Source organism: Mobula birostris, chromosome 3 (assembly GCF_030028105.1).
Source record: "Mobula birostris isolate sMobBir1 chromosome 3, sMobBir1.hap1, whole genome shotgun sequence".
In the NCBI taxonomy this organism is placed as follows: domain Eukaryota; kingdom Metazoa; phylum Chordata; class Chondrichthyes; order Myliobatiformes; family Myliobatidae; genus Mobula; species Mobula birostris.
In genome coordinates, this window is record NC_092372.1 from 100596225 (window position 1) to 100613643 (window position 17419).

Consider the following 17419-nt stretch of genomic DNA (forward strand, 5'->3'; position numbering starts at 1 on the left):
AATTCATATTGCCATTGGTAAATTCTTGCCTTCGGTCAAATTGAATTGTGTCTAGACCATGGAGTGTTGTTAGCAATTACCTTCAAAACCACAGTATTTTGTAAATGATGTTCAGGATAATTATTTCCTGATGGGCTCTCATTCACATCCCCTTGGACAATTGCCCATTGTTGCCTGATTTTTATCTGATTTACGTATCTTTCTCACGATGTGACCCTTCCAGCAGTACTACAGAGGTTCTCAAAATGTCAGTGATCCTCAACTACATCACAGGATCTGTTATTTTGCAGACTTTTCTGGTATTATCAGTAAATTGCCAGATAATTATTTTACAAAATTTTCTCTTTAAAATACCCCTAAATATATTACTTTCCTATGGTACTATGTGTGAATGTTCTCAGGACTTAAATAAGCATGATTATATATGTGGGATGTAATTCCCTTAGATAATTAATTTAAATATTATTATTATAATAATAATTGTTATTTTTTCTTCTCCAGTGATGTTTCAGTTTCTATCCTGATCCTGTGCGTATGTTACAATCTTAATTTCATGCTCTGTAAAATGTTATAGTTAAACTTTTCAGTTTTTGGTTAGTGATCTTCAAGAGATTTGGTATTCAGCAGTTTGATGACCTCACTACTATTAGAATGCCAGGTATTTCCTGGAAGTGCTTGTGACTACAACACGGTTCCACACTATGGATTGCTGGATTGCTAGATGGGCAACTTTATTTTTGTCAATAATTAGAAAAAATACTTTCAATGCATGCCAAAAGTCCAGAAGCACACCCGATTTACTGTGGATTTGCTTGCTTGATTGCGACTGTAGGTAGCCTCTACCTAAGATTCAACCATTGGTTTAAGAGATCAGCAGCTATTGAATTCTATTATTCCCATGCAAATCAAGTAGAAGTTAACAGTGACATAAATATTTTAAACTGTAAATTTTAAATAACATGTTATCAAAGCATGTACTAGCTTTGATGTATTCAATAGGGAGTCTGACTGTTCCCCGACTCTAAATTCTCAGATATTCAGTTATTGTCCCCTACCATTTACTATTGCACCATTTACTCTCATCTACAGCTGTTTTAATAAAGTCCATTACAACCATGGTGTATTCATTCAGGTCCACAGATGAGTGCTAGAACATGGCTTAGTCCACTGACTCAAAGCAATCCTGTAATCGTTCCTCTACTTCCTGCGACCACTCTTTGTTGCCCTCATCTCTGGAGCCTTGCTTTTTAGGCTCCGCATGCATTCGGTAGAAGGAGGACAGCCAAGTGAAATGATTTACCGAAATACGGTCTGAGCAAGGAACGGTAGCAGTAGTCCAGTGTGTTGGGACCTCTGGTGCTACAGGTTATATGCTGATGGTAGTTGGGGAGTGTTTTCTTCAAACATGCCTGGTTGAAGTCTCTGAATATAATTTGAAATGTGTCTGGATGGACTGTTTCTTGTCTGCAGATGACATCATGCAGTGTCGCGAGTGCTTGCTGAGAGTTGGTTACAGGTGGTTTATAAGCTGCTGCAGGATTCAGTAAGTTTTACATGACCAAGTGTATGTTCATGGTCTTCAGATGCTGTAGTCCATCCACTTCAAGGTCTGGTGTGTTGTTCATTCAGAAATGCTCTTCACCTCTTTTCTGTTGTAACACGTGATCATTTGACTTACTGTTGCCTTCCTGTCAGCTTGAACCAGTCTGGCCATTCTCCACTGGCATCTCTCATTAACAAGGCATTTTTATCTGCAGACTGCTGCTCACTAGGTGTTTTATTATTTAAATTTTTCATACCATTCTCTGTAAACTCTAAGGACTTGTGCGTGAAAATCCTAGGCTATCAGCTGTTTCTGAGATAGCCAGCCACCCTCTCTGGCACCAACAATAATTTTTTTGATAACATTTCCCCGATCTGATGTTTATTCTGAACAACTGAACCTCTTGACAATGTCTGCATGCTCTTATCTATTGAGTTGCTGCCACATGATTGGTTGATTAGAGTTTGCATGAATGAGCAGGTCTACAGTTGTACCTAATAAAGTGGCCATGAGTGTAATTCTACTCTGCGTGAAACTTAATTTTGTGCATTCGTATCTAAAAAGTGGGCATTTCTAGGTAATAATTTCCTCTAGGTGCGAATGCAGAGTAATAAAGTTTAAAAAATGTATGAGGAGAACTTTTAGTCAGAAAATGGTGCAAAGGGTAAAACAAATAAAAGAAAATACAAAGCTTACAGGCAGCATTAGAAACAATGATCAAACAAAGTATAGGAGGAGAGTATAGGCAGGAGGAGAGAGTGCAGCGCGCCACGCATGCGCAGCCCTCTGGTGAAAAATGATATCGCATCCGTTAAAAAGAGGCCGTGGACAATTCTGATTTGATGGAAACAGACGTGAGAGCACAGAGGAACATCTGGAGAAATTCCTGAAACGCCCGTTCGTTGCTGTCATTAAATTGCGCGATCGTGAATCTTCCGGAGAGAAGGCCTCAAAATCCCTGGCATTGCCTGCTGCTGGCGACCAAGATTGAGGTCGAATCACTCGGATAGAGATGGTGCTCGGTACTCGGTGTCGGAGAGCTGATCGGAGGCTCGAAGTTTTCAGAGGACACAGAGTCGGACTGTGGTTGGGCATGGCAGGGAGAGATTTTCTTCCTTCTCCTGTCTGCGTGAGATGTGGGACATTTGAGAGACTTTGAACTTTTTACTGTGCTGATGGACAGTTCTTCATCAAGTTATGGCATTGTTGCACTGTTGTAACTATATGTTATAATTATGTGGATTTGTTAGTTTTTTCAGTCTTGGTCTGTCCTGTGTTTTGTGATATCACACCGGAGGAAATATTGTACCATTTCTTAATGCATGCATTACTAAATGACAATAAAAGAGGACTGTGTGTCTTCATAATCTAGTTGGCTTTAAATTTAGTTAAATTATTAAGCTGTAAAACAAGGCAACTAGAATTGTGATTAGTCATCTTTAATTATGTAAAGTGACTAGGAATCTAAATTTAAAGACACAAGAAAATCTGCAAATGCTGGAAATCTAAAGCAGCACACACAAAATGCTAGTGGAACTCAGCAGGCCAGGCAGCATCTATGGAAAAGAATAAACTCTCGACATTTCAGGCCGACACCCTTCATCAGGACTGGCTATGAATCTGGGGGCATCCGTTGGTATTGTGGTCCAAGTAGGAGGCAGCAGGGACCATGGTCTGGAAATGTCTCAGGCTGCTGAAGTTGGAGATGGCAGGATCTGTAGTCTAGAGATGGGTGATCCTCCAATCCTTGCTGAATGCAAAGAAAGCGAAGAACCGGTGGTTGAAAGCATGGATCTGGCGGAGGATAAAGTATCAGAGAGATCCATTGCAGGCAAAGGAGAGAGAATCCTGGAGCTGTGGCAGCGACTGTGTCAGGGCCACCAGGTATCTCCTCATGGTGGAAAGGATGGCATGTAGAATGCGGAGGGTAGTTCCAGTGAAGGGTCTCGGCCTGAAACGTCGACTGTTTACTCTTTTCTACAGATGCTGCCTGGCCTACTGAGTTCTTCAGCATTTTGTGTGTGTTGATTTAAATTAAAGGTAATTTTTTTTCTCTATTTGGATTAAATATCTTTATCTTAAGTGAAACCAAGGTAGGATAGCTTAAGCCCATGAGTTGTATGATTTGCAGCATGCGGGAAATCCCAACCTCTCTTTGCAGCTAGTTTGAACGGTCTGAGTGCCAGCATTTGGAGTTTGGGTGTCAGCTGGAGACACTTGGCGCCTTATCAAGGCTGACAGTTATGGAGATTGCATATTTTTTAAAGGTGATCAGCCCACATCTTAAGCAAATACAGTCAGAGTGTGAATGGATAACCATCAAGCAGAGGAAATGCTACAGAAAGGTAGTCAGGAAAGCTTCTGTGCATCTCATTCCACAATCATTTATCCATATTAGAAAAGAGTGGGGACAAAGGTTGCTCAAAGCCACGATCAAGTCACTATATGTGGCTCAGGTGTACAAGTGGTGGTGGGGGGGGGCGGAATTAGAGCATCGATGTACAGCGCTAGCCAGCAATCACCCATTGGGGTCCAATCTCCACTGCTACCGGTAAGGAGTTTGTATGTTCTCCTCATGACTACGAGGGCTTCCTCTGGGTGCCCTGGTTTCCTCCCACACTCTAAAGATGTATAGTTAAGGTTAGTAAGTTGTGGGTATACTATGTTGGTGCTGGAAGTGTGGTCGCACTTGCAGGGTGCCCAGCACAATCCTCACTGATTTGATTTGTCACAAACGCTGCATTTCACTGTATGTGTTGATGAACGTGTGACAAGTAAAGTTATTCTTTATCTTTAAAAAGCAAGCATCCAAAGTATGCCTTGATGTTATGCTACCTCCTGTCATGGTCACGGATGGCAGGGAATGGTTACAAGGCATATTAAAGGGAGAAGGTAAGCAATCAGAGGTCATTGTTCACATTGTATGAATGACATAAACGAAAACGAGAATGGGATCTTGCAAATTCAATTTGGTGAGCTGGATATCAGGACCTCCAAGGTTGAAATCTCTGGATTATTTCCATCCCTAGATGCTAGCAAGTAGAGTTTGTGGAGGACAAGTCAGGCGAAGGCAAGCATGAAGATGTGGTTCAGGTATGGGGGCTTTAGATTTCAGAATTATTGGGACTGCTTCTGGGGGAAAGTGAAACCTATATTTGTTGATTACTGATTTGGAATAGGTTTCCTATCCTTGCTGGGGATGAACTGATGTCTAAGTAAATTTAGCAGGCAAATGGGACCCAGAATAGGACTAACTTCTTTGTTCTTTTTCAATATTTTTATTGATTTGATTTCTATATAGAGAAGAATACAGAGTTCAAGAAAATACATAGTATAAAACAAGAAACAAAATATAATAATACCAGATACAGTATGTTGAATCACATTGATGAATTCCTTACTCTTATTCATATGCATTAGATTAGTTCATATATTAGAATATAAACAATTTTATTAAGAAATAAAGATCTACACCCACTACCAAAGCTGAAGCTGTTTGGAAAAAAAAAGAAAAAAGAAACTTATCAGATAATAAAATGTACTATTAACCAACTTCTGTACTTTAACAAGTCAAAGATTATGAAAATAATTTAAAAACGGCCCCCACAAATTTTGAAAATCTTGGTTAGATTCAGAAATTGAACAATGAATCTTTTCTAAATTTAGGCATGCCATAACATTCCGTAACCACTGAGCATGATTAGGCAGAACAGCATCCTTCCATTTAAACAAAGCACCCTTCTAGCCATAAGAGAGATAAAACCCAGAATGTGCAGATCAGATGTCTTCAAAATGATATCTTTACTTCCAACAATACCAAACAGGACAGTCAAAGGATTAGGCTTAAAATTTACTTTAAAGAGTACAGAAAAAGTATGAAATATTTCCTTCCAATATTTACCAAGACTTGGACAAGTCCAAAACATATGAATAAGTGAAGCTTCTCCATTGTTACATCTATCACAATAGGGAGATGTAGCTCTATAAAAACGAGATAATTTATCTTTGGTCATATAAGCCCTATGAACTACTTTAAATTGTGGGAGGGAATGACGAGCACATAGCGATGAAGTACTAACCAATTTAAAAATCTCATTCCAAGTTTCTTCTGAAATTGAGGTCTGTAAATCTTGTTCCCAAAGATTTTTAATCTTGTCTAAAGAATCATTTCTCATTCCCAACATCATAAATATTGGATATTGAATCATTATAGAATGGTTTCATATTAAGAATTTCATCTAATATGTTCTTATCAGGTCTATTAGGAAATGCATATAATTGAAATCGCAGAAAATCCCTAATTTGTAAGTACCAAAAAAAATGGGTTTTTGGTCAACGTTCCTGATGGTCCCAACCCTCCAAGCAGACCATTGCCTTTGTCAGAGCTGGGGAGCAGCCAATACCTGCCAAAAGAACATCTGCAGGCATTCTGACCTCTGCAAGGGACTGGCAGCTGTTGGTGGACCTCAAAGGGCAGCTGAAGTTCCCCAACCATATCGCAGCCACCACCCTGCGACCAGACATTGTCCTAGTGTCTGAGTCTACTAAGCAAGTTGTGCTGCTGGAGCTGACAGTCCCATGGGAAGATAGCTTGGAGGGGGCCTTCGAAAGGAAGCTCTCCAAGTACGCAGGACTGGTCAGCAACTGTCTGCAGGCTGGATGGAGAGCGAGGTGTCTCCCAGTGGAGGTTGGTTGTAGGGGATTCGTAGCCCATTCTTTCATTAGAGCCTTCAGGATTTTGGGCATCGAGGGAGAGAGGAAGAGGAGAGCCATCCGCAGTACTGCCGATGCGGCAGAGAGGGCCTCATGATGGCTGTGGCTCAAAAGAGGGGAGCCATGGAGTCATAAGTAGCTAGACATCTGGACACAAGCTGGGGTCTGATCAGCCCCGGCTGGGTCACCTGGAGGAGGGTGTATGATGTTGAAAGACCCGAAACACCCGATGATTCCAGGAACATCACTGAAGATGTGTCCAGAAGCATCAATAGATGTATGTACACAGCTAGTTGACAATTGTTTGAACGAAGAAAAACTTCCTCCCACAAACAGATCCCGGAAACATGTAAAGCCCAATCTTTCCCATTGCTTAAAGACTACATCAGTCAGGCTTAAAAAAATAATTTTAAAAAATAGGACTAGAAAGGGAGAATCTCAATAAACCAAAGTGTTTTCTAAATTGTGTCCAAATCCTTAAAGTATGTTTGACTACCACATTTTCAGTTATCTTACTTAAGGATAAAGGAAGTGAAGATCTGAATAGGGAGATAATAAAAAATTTATTAACCCTGTTAGCTTCTAAAGAAACCCACCTGGGACAGTCCTCGTGGTTAATATAGTATAACCAAAACATGAGATTCCGTATATTAGCTGCCCAGTAATAAACCCTAAGATTTGGTAAGGCTAAGCCTCCATTCTTTTTAACTTTCTTTAGATGGACTTTATTCAGTCGAGGATGTTTATTTTTCCATATGTAGGAGGATAATATAGAGAGGACTAAGTTAGGGTGTGACAAGCAGCCACATCCAACAGGAAAACTCAGTCCAGTAGGCAGAGCATGCATAGACTTAATAAGGCACATGGGAGGAATGCAAAGATGGATTACATCAATTTTAATCCAGGCAGTCTAACAGATAAGGGATATGAACAGGGTGGGGAGACATTATTAACACATAGGAAATTGATATTGTTACCAGAGGGGCGTGGTTAAAAGCTGGTTAGGACCAGTAATTCAACACTTCAAGGTACACAATTTTCAGACAAGACACTGTGGATACAAAAGTGAAGGTTGCTTTACAACATAGATCATTACTGTTGCAAGCTAGCAAATATTTTACAAGTTTCTTCAACTAGGATTATATTGGTGGAGTGAAAAATGGGTAACCACTTTGCTTTCTGGTGTTCTTCAGGCCTCTGACTGGTCAGAGGAGACAAGGGCTTAAAGAGTCAGAGAAAAGTACAGCATAGAAATAGTTTATTTGGCCTAACAACTTCACTTACACTAATCTCTAATCCATTTTATTTTCCCTGTCCTGGATTTTATCACTCATCTGCACCAGGGACAATTTACGTAAGCTGATTAGCCTACCATTCTGCATGACGGAGGAAACTGGAGCACCAGAGTAAACCCACATGGCCATGCAGGGTATACTGTATGCAAACTCCATACTGTGAGCCCTCCAAGTCATGGTTTGGAGGCTTGCATGCCTCAATGACCTCGAGCTATTTTGGCTGGAGTCAGGGCTTTAGCCTTTGGCTCTTAGTGTAGGGTCACCCATACCAAACAGGTCAAAGAGTAGAGGCCAGGCTAAGAGTGGTCCATCGGTCCTCCAGGTTCAGGGATTTGGCTCAGGGCTAACAACCCTGACTGGTCAAAAAAAAAACTGTTATGGAAAAAGCAATTAAGAATCCTTCTACATCTGTCTGTCCTTGACAGACAGAGATGGAGGAGCTTCATTACTGCCTGAAACGCCAGCAGTGTAATGGCAGTAAGTAAGTCAGTAGGCACATGGTGAGCACCAGGGGTCAGGATCAAACTTGAATTGCTGGATTTGTGTGACCGTGGCAGGTCACAGAGTGGTACAAAAATAGAACACTTCAGCTTCCCAAATATTAACCAGGATCACTTTAATATGAAGTTTTAGAGAGTGGAATTTTTAAAGTGCGTCCAGGAAAGCTTTTTAAGCCAATATATAAATAGCCCTACTTGAATGGAGTGGTAACAGATCTAATGTTGGAATGTAGATAGGCAAGAGGAAGGAATGTCAATGGGAGAGTAATTTTGAGATAGTCACTGTAACTCTTTGTAAGTCAAAAGTTTATTATGGAGACTAATAAAGAGTAAACTAAGAAGAACATAAGAAATAGGAGTGGAGTAGGCCATCTGGTGTATGGAGCCTGCTCTGCGATTGATGGGATCATGGTTTATCTGGCTGTGGATTTGGCTCCACCTAACTGCCTTTCTCCCATAACCCCTCATTCCTACTATGAAAATATCTACCTAACTATGTCTTAAAAGGGTTAATGAGGTAGCCGCATTGGTCAGAGAATTCCATAGATCTTCTACTCTGGGAAATGCAGTTCCTCCTCATCTCCACTCAAAATCTGCTCCCCTAAATCTTCAGGTATGTTCCCTTAGTTCTAGTCCCCCCCCCCCCAATAGAAATGACTTTCCTGGCTTTATCTTATCTGTCCTTTTCATTATTTTATGTTTCTACAAGACCCTCTTCATTCTTCTGAATTCCAATGAGTATAGTCCCAAGCAATTCAATCTCTCCTCAAAGACTAATATCCTCATCTCCGGAATTAACCCGGTGAATCTCCTCTGCAACGCCTCCAAAGCCAATATACCTTTTCTCAACTAAGGAGACCAGAAATAGTGTTCTCCAGGTGCGGCTTCACCAGTACCCTGTACATTTGCAGTATATCCTTCCTGCTCTTAAATTTAGTCCCTCTAGCAATGGCAGCCAACATTCAGTTTGACTTCATGATAATCTGTTGCACCTGCAAAATAACCTTTTTGCAATTTATACAAAGCACTCCCAAGCACCTCTGCACAACAGCTGATGGCAATCTTTTGCTATTTAAAAAGTAACCTGATCTATTTTTCTTGCTGTGAATGACCTTGCATTTATCAACATTGTACTCCAACTGCCAGACACTTGCCTGATCACCCAATCACATCTCTCTGCATTCTTTGCACAATTTGCTATTTGCTTAATTTAGTGTCATCAGCAAACATAACTTTTCTACAATCCCATAATGTTAATGAATATCCTGAACGGTTGCATGCCCAGCACTGACCACAGCAGCATCCACACACCACTGATAGCCAACCACAGAAACACCCATATATCCCATTTCTCTGGCTTCTTTTGGTGAACCAATCCTCCATCCATGTTAATGCATTCCCCCAACTCCATGCATCCTTAGCTAACGGATGCAGTACCTTATCGAATGCCTTCTGAAAATCCAGGTATACAATATTTACCTGTTCCTCTCTAACCAGCAGGAAATTTATCAAACAGGACCTGATCATTTTGAACCCATACTGCGTCTTCCTGAAGAAACTGCTTTTATGCAAATGTTTCACCATTTCTTCCTCAATGATAGCTTCAAGCATTTTCCAAACTATGTCTGTTGAGCTAACTGGCATATAGTTACCTGCCTTTTGCCTATTACTTTTTTTAATCACTGTGACATTCACTGTTTTTCAATCTGCCAGGATCTGTCTAAAGTCCAAAGAGTTTTGGCAAATTATCATGCATTATATGTAAAAGTACATAAACCCCATCATGTCACCAGTAAAGAGTAAAAATAAAAATAAGACAAGTTCTCCTGGGTTCCTGTCTTTTCCTTTCAATTATTTTGTATGTTTTGGAGTTACAAAACGACACAAACTGAAGACTGGTCCTTGTCTGAATTAATATCTGCTATTATCACATAATACTCCCTAACACTACCTCTTTCGTGATAATGAGAACTCAAAATCAAGACACTGAATTAGGGAAAGGCAGACTTCAATATAAAAAGAAAAGACAGCAAAAGTTGACTAGGCACCGCAGTTTGTAATACATGGAAGTCACTCAAAAATTAAAGAGTGAGAGTTCTGAGCCATCATGTTTACACAATGTTGAAAGATATGATGAATATTCCCAAAGAATTCCAGATGCCAAGATATACTGAAAGTTGGAATAAGAAAGTAAAATGTAGCTTGTGACCGTCTTGATGCCGAGTTTTGGTCCAAAATGTTGATAATTCCTCCCCCCCCGCCACCCCATGGATTTGCTTGAGATGCTGAGTTCTTCCAGCAGATTGTTTGCAGCTGTGAACTGAAAACAGGAAAGAACATACAGAAATAGAGAAACTGAAGGGAGGAGGACACTTACAAAATTATTCGGAGGGCAAAGAATGGTGACCTAGAAAAGTAGAAGTCCTGGGATGTCCTCTAGAAAGCCATCTCACATGAAAAGTTGCAATTCCAGACCAAAGATGAATCACAGAAAAATGCTCGACTGTGGCAGGACTTTAATCCTATCAGCTCCTACAAAGTAAAAACAAGCAACATATATAACAACAAGGTTTTATTTGTAGAGATGAGCTCTATGCCTTTTATGTTTGCTTTAAACTGTGATTTCAGTCTCTGTAGCCGAGGTGAGAGCATCCTTCAGGAAGATGAACACAAAGAGAACAACTGGATCAGATGGTGTACGTAGCTGAGTGTGGAAGACCTGTGCTCATCAACTGGCAGTCTCAGCTACCCCTCTGATTCAAGTAGGCTTCAATCATAGCTGAGCCCAAGAAGAATGAGCCTCAATGCCTCAATGACTATTGTCCAATAGCACTTACATCCACTGTGATGAAGTGTTTTGGGAGGTTGTTCATGAAGTATATCGACTCCTGCCTGAGAAGTGACTTAGAACCACTCCAACTTGCGAACCTCACAACAGACCAATGGCAGGTGCAACTTCACTGGCTTTCCACTCAGCTTTGGAACGTTTGGTTAGTGAAGATCCATTTATCAGGATGCTCCTCGCTAATTACAGTTCAGCATTCAACACTATCGCCACCTTGAAACTAATCAATAAGCTTCAAGACCTCAGCGTTGCTATCTCTTTGTGCAACTGGGCCCTTGATTTCCTTACATGCAGACCCCTGGCAATACAGATTGGCAACAATATCTTCTCTGCAATAACAATCAGCATAGATGTACCACAAGGCTGTGTGCTGAGCTCCTTAGTCTACTTGCTTTATACATGACTGAAGGTACGTATATATTCAATCCGATATTAAAGTTTGATGATAATGCCACAGTTGTTGGCTGAATCAAAGGTGGTGATGATTTGGCATATAGGAGGGAAATTGAAAATCTGGCTGAGCGGTGCTAGATCAACCATTTAACTCAATGTCAGCAAAACCAAGCATCTGATAATTGACTACAGGAGGAGAAAACCAAAGATCCATGAGCCAGTCCTCATTTGAGGATTGGAAGTGGCCAGGGTCGGTAACTTTAAAATCCTCGGCGTTATCATTTCAGAGGATCTCTACTCAGATGAGCACGTAAGTGTCATTATAAAGAAGGCATGTCAGTGCCTCTACTTTCTTAGAAGTTTGTGCAGATTTGGCATGTCATCTAAAACTTTGACAGGTTTCTGTAGATGCACAGTGGAGAGTATCCTGTCTGGTAAGGAAGCACCAATGTCTAAAAATGGAAAGACCTACATAAAGAAGTGGATACAGCCCAGTCCATCACCAGAATATCCTTCCACATCATCGAGCACATCTACAAGGAGCACTGCATCAAGAAAGCGGGTGTGCTCAATGGTGGGCAGGACTTCACCATTGATGGCTGGGCCATATCCATTACTTTTTGTAGGATGTTCCATTCAAGGACATTGGTGTTTCCATACCAGGCTGTGATGCAACCAGTCAATATACTCTCCGCCATACATCAATTGAGGTGTGTGTGGCATGGCCAAGTGGTTAAGGTGTTGGGCTCACGATCTGAAGGTCGTGGGTTCGAGTCTCGGCCAAGGCAGCGTGTTGTGTCTTTGAGCAAGGCACCTAACCACATGCTGCTCCAGTCACCCAGCTGAAAATGGGTACCAGCAAATGCTGGGGGTTAAACTCGCGATAGACTGGCGTCCTGTCTGGGGGCGAGTCTCGTACTGTCATTCGCTTCACGCCACAGAAACCGGCATAAGCACAGGCCTGATGGGCCACAAGGCTCGGGACAGACTTTGACTTTGATACATCGATTGAAGTTTGTCAAAATTTTAGATGTCATGACAAATTTTTGCAAACTCCTAAGGAAGTAGAAGTGTTGCTGCGTAATTCCAATTATGTTTTGGGTTCTGGACAGGTCCTCCAAAGTAATAACCCCGAGGAATTTCAAGTTTGTTGACATATTCCAGATGTTCCAGGATTGAGTGAAATGCCAATGAGATGGCATCTGCTGTGGCCTTGTTGTTTCGTTAGGCAAACTGGAGCAGATCCAAGTTGCTTCTCAGGCAGGAGTTTATATCTTTTCTCACCAACCTCTCAAAACACATCATCACTGTGGATGTAAGAGCTACTGGACGATAACCATTGTGACAGATTACCATGTTATTCTTAGACACTGGTGCAATTGAAGCCTGCTTGTAGCAGGCAGGTGCCTCAGACTGCCAAAGTAAGGGTTAAAGATCGCAGGGAACACTCCAGCTAGTTAATCTGCACAGGCTTTTAGTACTGGGTCAGGTACCCCTCCTGGACCAGAACTTTTCGTCAGTTCACTGTCCTGAAGGCCCCCTGCATGTTGGCCTCAGAGACTAAAATCACAGGACCTTCGGAGGCCATAGGAGTTTGTGATGGTTCCTCCATGGTCAAAGTGAACATCGAGCACCCCCGAAAGTGAGGCCCTTTTATTGCCTATGTCACATGATTTAACTTTGTAAGTGGTGATTGTATTCAGGCCCTGCCACAACTGCCAGGCATTCTTCGCTGATTCAAGTTTAGTCCAAAATTGTTAATTTGCCCACAAGATGGCTTTCCAGTGAACAGAATCAGGTTTATTATCACCGGCATGTGATGTGAAATTTGTTAACTTAGCAGCAGCAGTTCAATGCAATGCATAATCTAGCACAGAAAAATAAATAAAAAATAAAACAAAAATAATAATAAACAAGTAAATCAATTACATATACAGGTGTCCCCTGCTTTTCAAACGTTCTCTTTACGAAACCTCACTGTTATAAAAAACCTACATTAGTACCCTGTTTTCGCTTTCAGAAGGTGTTTTCACTGTTACGAAAAAAAATCAGCGCGCAATAAAAAATTCAGCGCGTGAAAAAAATCAGCGCACGATAAAAGGCAGCGTGCACCCCGAGTAGCCGCTCTCCCCCGGATTCGGAACTGCATTCTCGCTGGCATTGCTTAAACACATGCTTGTGAGCAGCCATTTGCAAGATGAGTTCTATGGTATCCGAAAAGCCTGAAAGAGCTCGTAAGGGTGTTACACTTACGGTAAAACTAGACATAATTAAGCATTTTGATCGTGGTGAATGAAGTAAGGACAAAGTGAGTTTGGTTTGTGGAAGCTGACGAAGATGATGTTGAAGAGGTTTTGGCATCCCATGACCAAGAACTGATAGATGAAGAGCTGATGGAATTGGAAGAAGAAAGGATAACAATCGAAACCGAATACAGTAGTGAAAGTAAAGCAAATACATGAGATTTTCGCTGCAATAATAAAGTACGACTTTAATTTTGAAAGGGTACGTCGGTTTAGGGGATATTTGCAGGATGGTTTGAGCCCTTACAAAGAACTGTGTGATAGAAAAACGCGCGAGGCTCAGCAGTCAAGGAAGCCTTCCACATCAGCCACAGCAGATGACGAACCTCAACCTCGGGCAGTCATAGGAGAAGATGAGCTGCCTGCTCTAATGGAAACAGACAATGAGATGACACCCCAGTGTCCCACCAACCCAACACCCAGGCTGCGGACAGATACTATACCGATTCGCAGAGAATGCTGCAGTAGCCGGGAGGCAACAGCACACCTTTAAGAAAAAAGCCAAAATAAACATACTAATTAATTAGATGCCGCCCCACACGTAAATGTCGGCCCAGATCAAAGGCGATGCAATCGGCAATCGGCACTGATCTGGGCCGACAATTACGTAAAGGGGTTACTGGAGAGCGCTTGGGTGAGATTTTCTGCTGACAGCGCTTGCGTGAGATTTTCGCTACGGAGAACAGTTCAGTAATGATTGTGGAAAAGTATTTCTACTTTATATAGGCTGTGTATTTATCATATCATTCCTGCTTTTACTATGTGTTACTGTTATTTTAGGTTTTATGTTTTATTTGGCATGATTTGATTTTTGGGTCTGCGAACGCTCACAAAATTTTCCCATATAAATAAACGGTAATTGCTTCTTCACTTTATGACATTTCGGCTTACGAACCATTTTATAGGAACACTGTACCTTCGGATGGCGGGGAAACCTGTATTGAATAGATTTTAAAAAATGTGCAAAAACGGAAATACTGTATATTTAAAAAAAAGTGAGGTAGTGTCCAAAGATTCCATGTCCATTTCGAAATCAGATGGCAGAGGGGAAGAAGCTGTTGTCTCTCGTTGAGTCAGTGCCTTCAGGTTTCTGTACCTCCTACCTGATGGTAACAATGAGAAAAGGGCATTCCCTGGGTGCTGGAGGTCCTTAATAACGGACGCTGCCTTTCTGAGACACCACTCCCTCAAGACGTCCTGGGTACTTTGTAAGCTCGTACCCAAGATGGAGCTGACTAGATTTACAACCTTCTGCAGGTTCTTTCGGTCCTGTGCAGTAGCACCTCCATACCAGACAGTGATGCAGCCTGTCAGAATGCTCTCCACGGTACAACTATAGAAGTTTTTGAGTGTATTTGTTGACATGACTGTACCTGGACCTCTTGTCACTTTCTTCAGTAGATTTTGGATCTTGTGGTTCATCCAAGGCTAGGGTTGGGGAAGATTCTGATCAACTCTGTTGGGATACGCTCATTTAGAACTGCTTTAATATAGTTTGTGACAACCATGGTGCATTCATTCAGATCCACAGAGGAGTCCTTGAACACGCCTCGTCCACGGACTCGAAGCAAACCCACAGCCACTCCTCTGCCTCTGTCGCCACTTCTGTTGTCCTAATCTCTGGAGTTTTGCTCTTTAGCCTCTGCCTGTACGCTAGCTGGAGAAGGACGGCCAAGTGATCATATTTCTCAAAATGCGGTCTGGGCATGGCACGGTATGCATTTCTTATCTTAATATAACGGTGATCTACTGTGGTGTTACAGGTTATATGCTGATGGTTTTTGGGCAGGGTTTTCTTTAAACAAGCCTGGTTTGAAATATGTTGGGATGAACTTTTTCTTGTTTGGAGATGGTATCATAGTGGTAAACCATGTATATAGGTTGTAACTGGGTTACCTGTCTGGACACGCCCCTCTGCTGACTGCCTCTGCAGACCCTTGAATAAAGGCCATTGTGTCACTGCTGCTCCCATAGTTCAGGACAGACATACAGCATGGACGTGGATCCATTTTACTTTTAATAAAAGCCTTTCAGTATTTACTCTACTTCCAGTCTTTTGGAGTAATTGATAGTGCATCAATTTTATTAACAGTAATTTTAAGGCATGGAACACGTCCTGAGACCCGACAAGCTAGACCTCGACCCGCAAACACCCGAAGCCAGAAACGCTTTCAAACTCTGACTAGCCTGCTTTGAATCATACCTGGAGGAGATTGAAGTGACCGAGTCTGTCACTGTGTTCTATGTAGCACTGGCGATGGTGGTTGTGCTGGCTCCGGAAACATGCGAGGAGCAATAAAAACTCCCCGATGGTCGAGAGGGTTCACTTACTTCATGCGAACCCCCAGTATGCCTATGTGGTTTTATCTAATGGGTGGGAGGACACTGTCTCCATCCACGACTTGGCGCCCGCAGGAGCACCGGGCCCCTACCCTGAACACTCAATGATGACTATAAACCGCATACCCAGTGACATATGTATGTATATATATATATACATACACACCCACGAGACACCACGCACTGCAAGCCCAACAATACACTCCCATACCGGGCGCGACGCACACGCACGAGGGATTACCGACGCCTAACGTGCTGACACCTCAAGTCAGGCTGGAGCCAGCACAACCACTGTTGCCAGTGCAATCACTACTGGTGCTACGTAGATCACAGCAACTGACTTGGTCACTTCAATCTCCTCCAGGTATGATTCGAAGCAGGCTAGCCAGAGTTCGAAAGCATTTCCAGCTTCAGGTGTTTGCGGGTCGAGGTCTAACTTGACAGGTCTCAGGATGTGTTTTCGCTCTACTTGCAGTCTTTTGGAATAATTCATAGTTCATCAATCATGAAATACCTCAAGTGCTTGATTATAGTCGGCCACTGGTGGTATGTGAACTGCAGTTAGGATTATGGAGAGAACACCCTAGATAAATAGAATGGACCGCATTTGACCATTACGGGTGTTCAAGGTTGGGGGAAAACAAGTTCAACGAAACAACATCTAAGCACCACCGAGAATTTATCATGAAACACACACCTTCACCTTCTGCTTTTTCTGAATCAGCAGTTTGATCCAATGTAAATCAAGAAGCCTTTAAGTCTGATCATTGCATCTGCCATGCTCATTAAAGCCAGATCACACACAGGCATAGAACACAACAATCTCTCATTTCCCTCCAATACAGCAATCTTGCTCTCAGGTCCTCAGTTGTGTTCTCCAGCACCTACAAGATGCTGGGCAGAGGGGCCCTGTGTTTCAGACTAGAAAAGACACTTTGATGGACAGCTGTGATTGAATCCATTCAGTTTTACCCAATACTGCAGGCCCAACTGAATTCATCTTAAATGCAGAGGCACTTCTCCCATCTCCACACATAATGCCAGGACTGATATTGTTCTAAAAGCTCCACAACAGAGTCTAAGTGCTTTGGACTGTACAGTGTCTAGTTTTCCAAGCACCGCCATAACAGCAGAACCATAAGCAATACAACCATAACCTATAACTGATCTAATCATAGCTAGATATATTAAGTACATAGTTTCTCTATGCTTCATAACATTTAAAACTTTCTCACACTTGCCAATTGTTTTATCTATATGAACCCTCCAAGTAAGTCTTTCATCAAACCAGACACCTAAAGACTTGAATACCTTGCCTTTTTCTCATGGAGAATCATATAGACACAATTCACAATCAGGAATCTTTCTTCTAAAGCCAAAAATCAGCGACCACACTGGAACCCAGGGCCACTTATATTCCCAGCTACAAGACGAGCAGCAGGTGCCTATGATTAAGCCCAACTGAAACAAGGGACAGCCGGAAGACC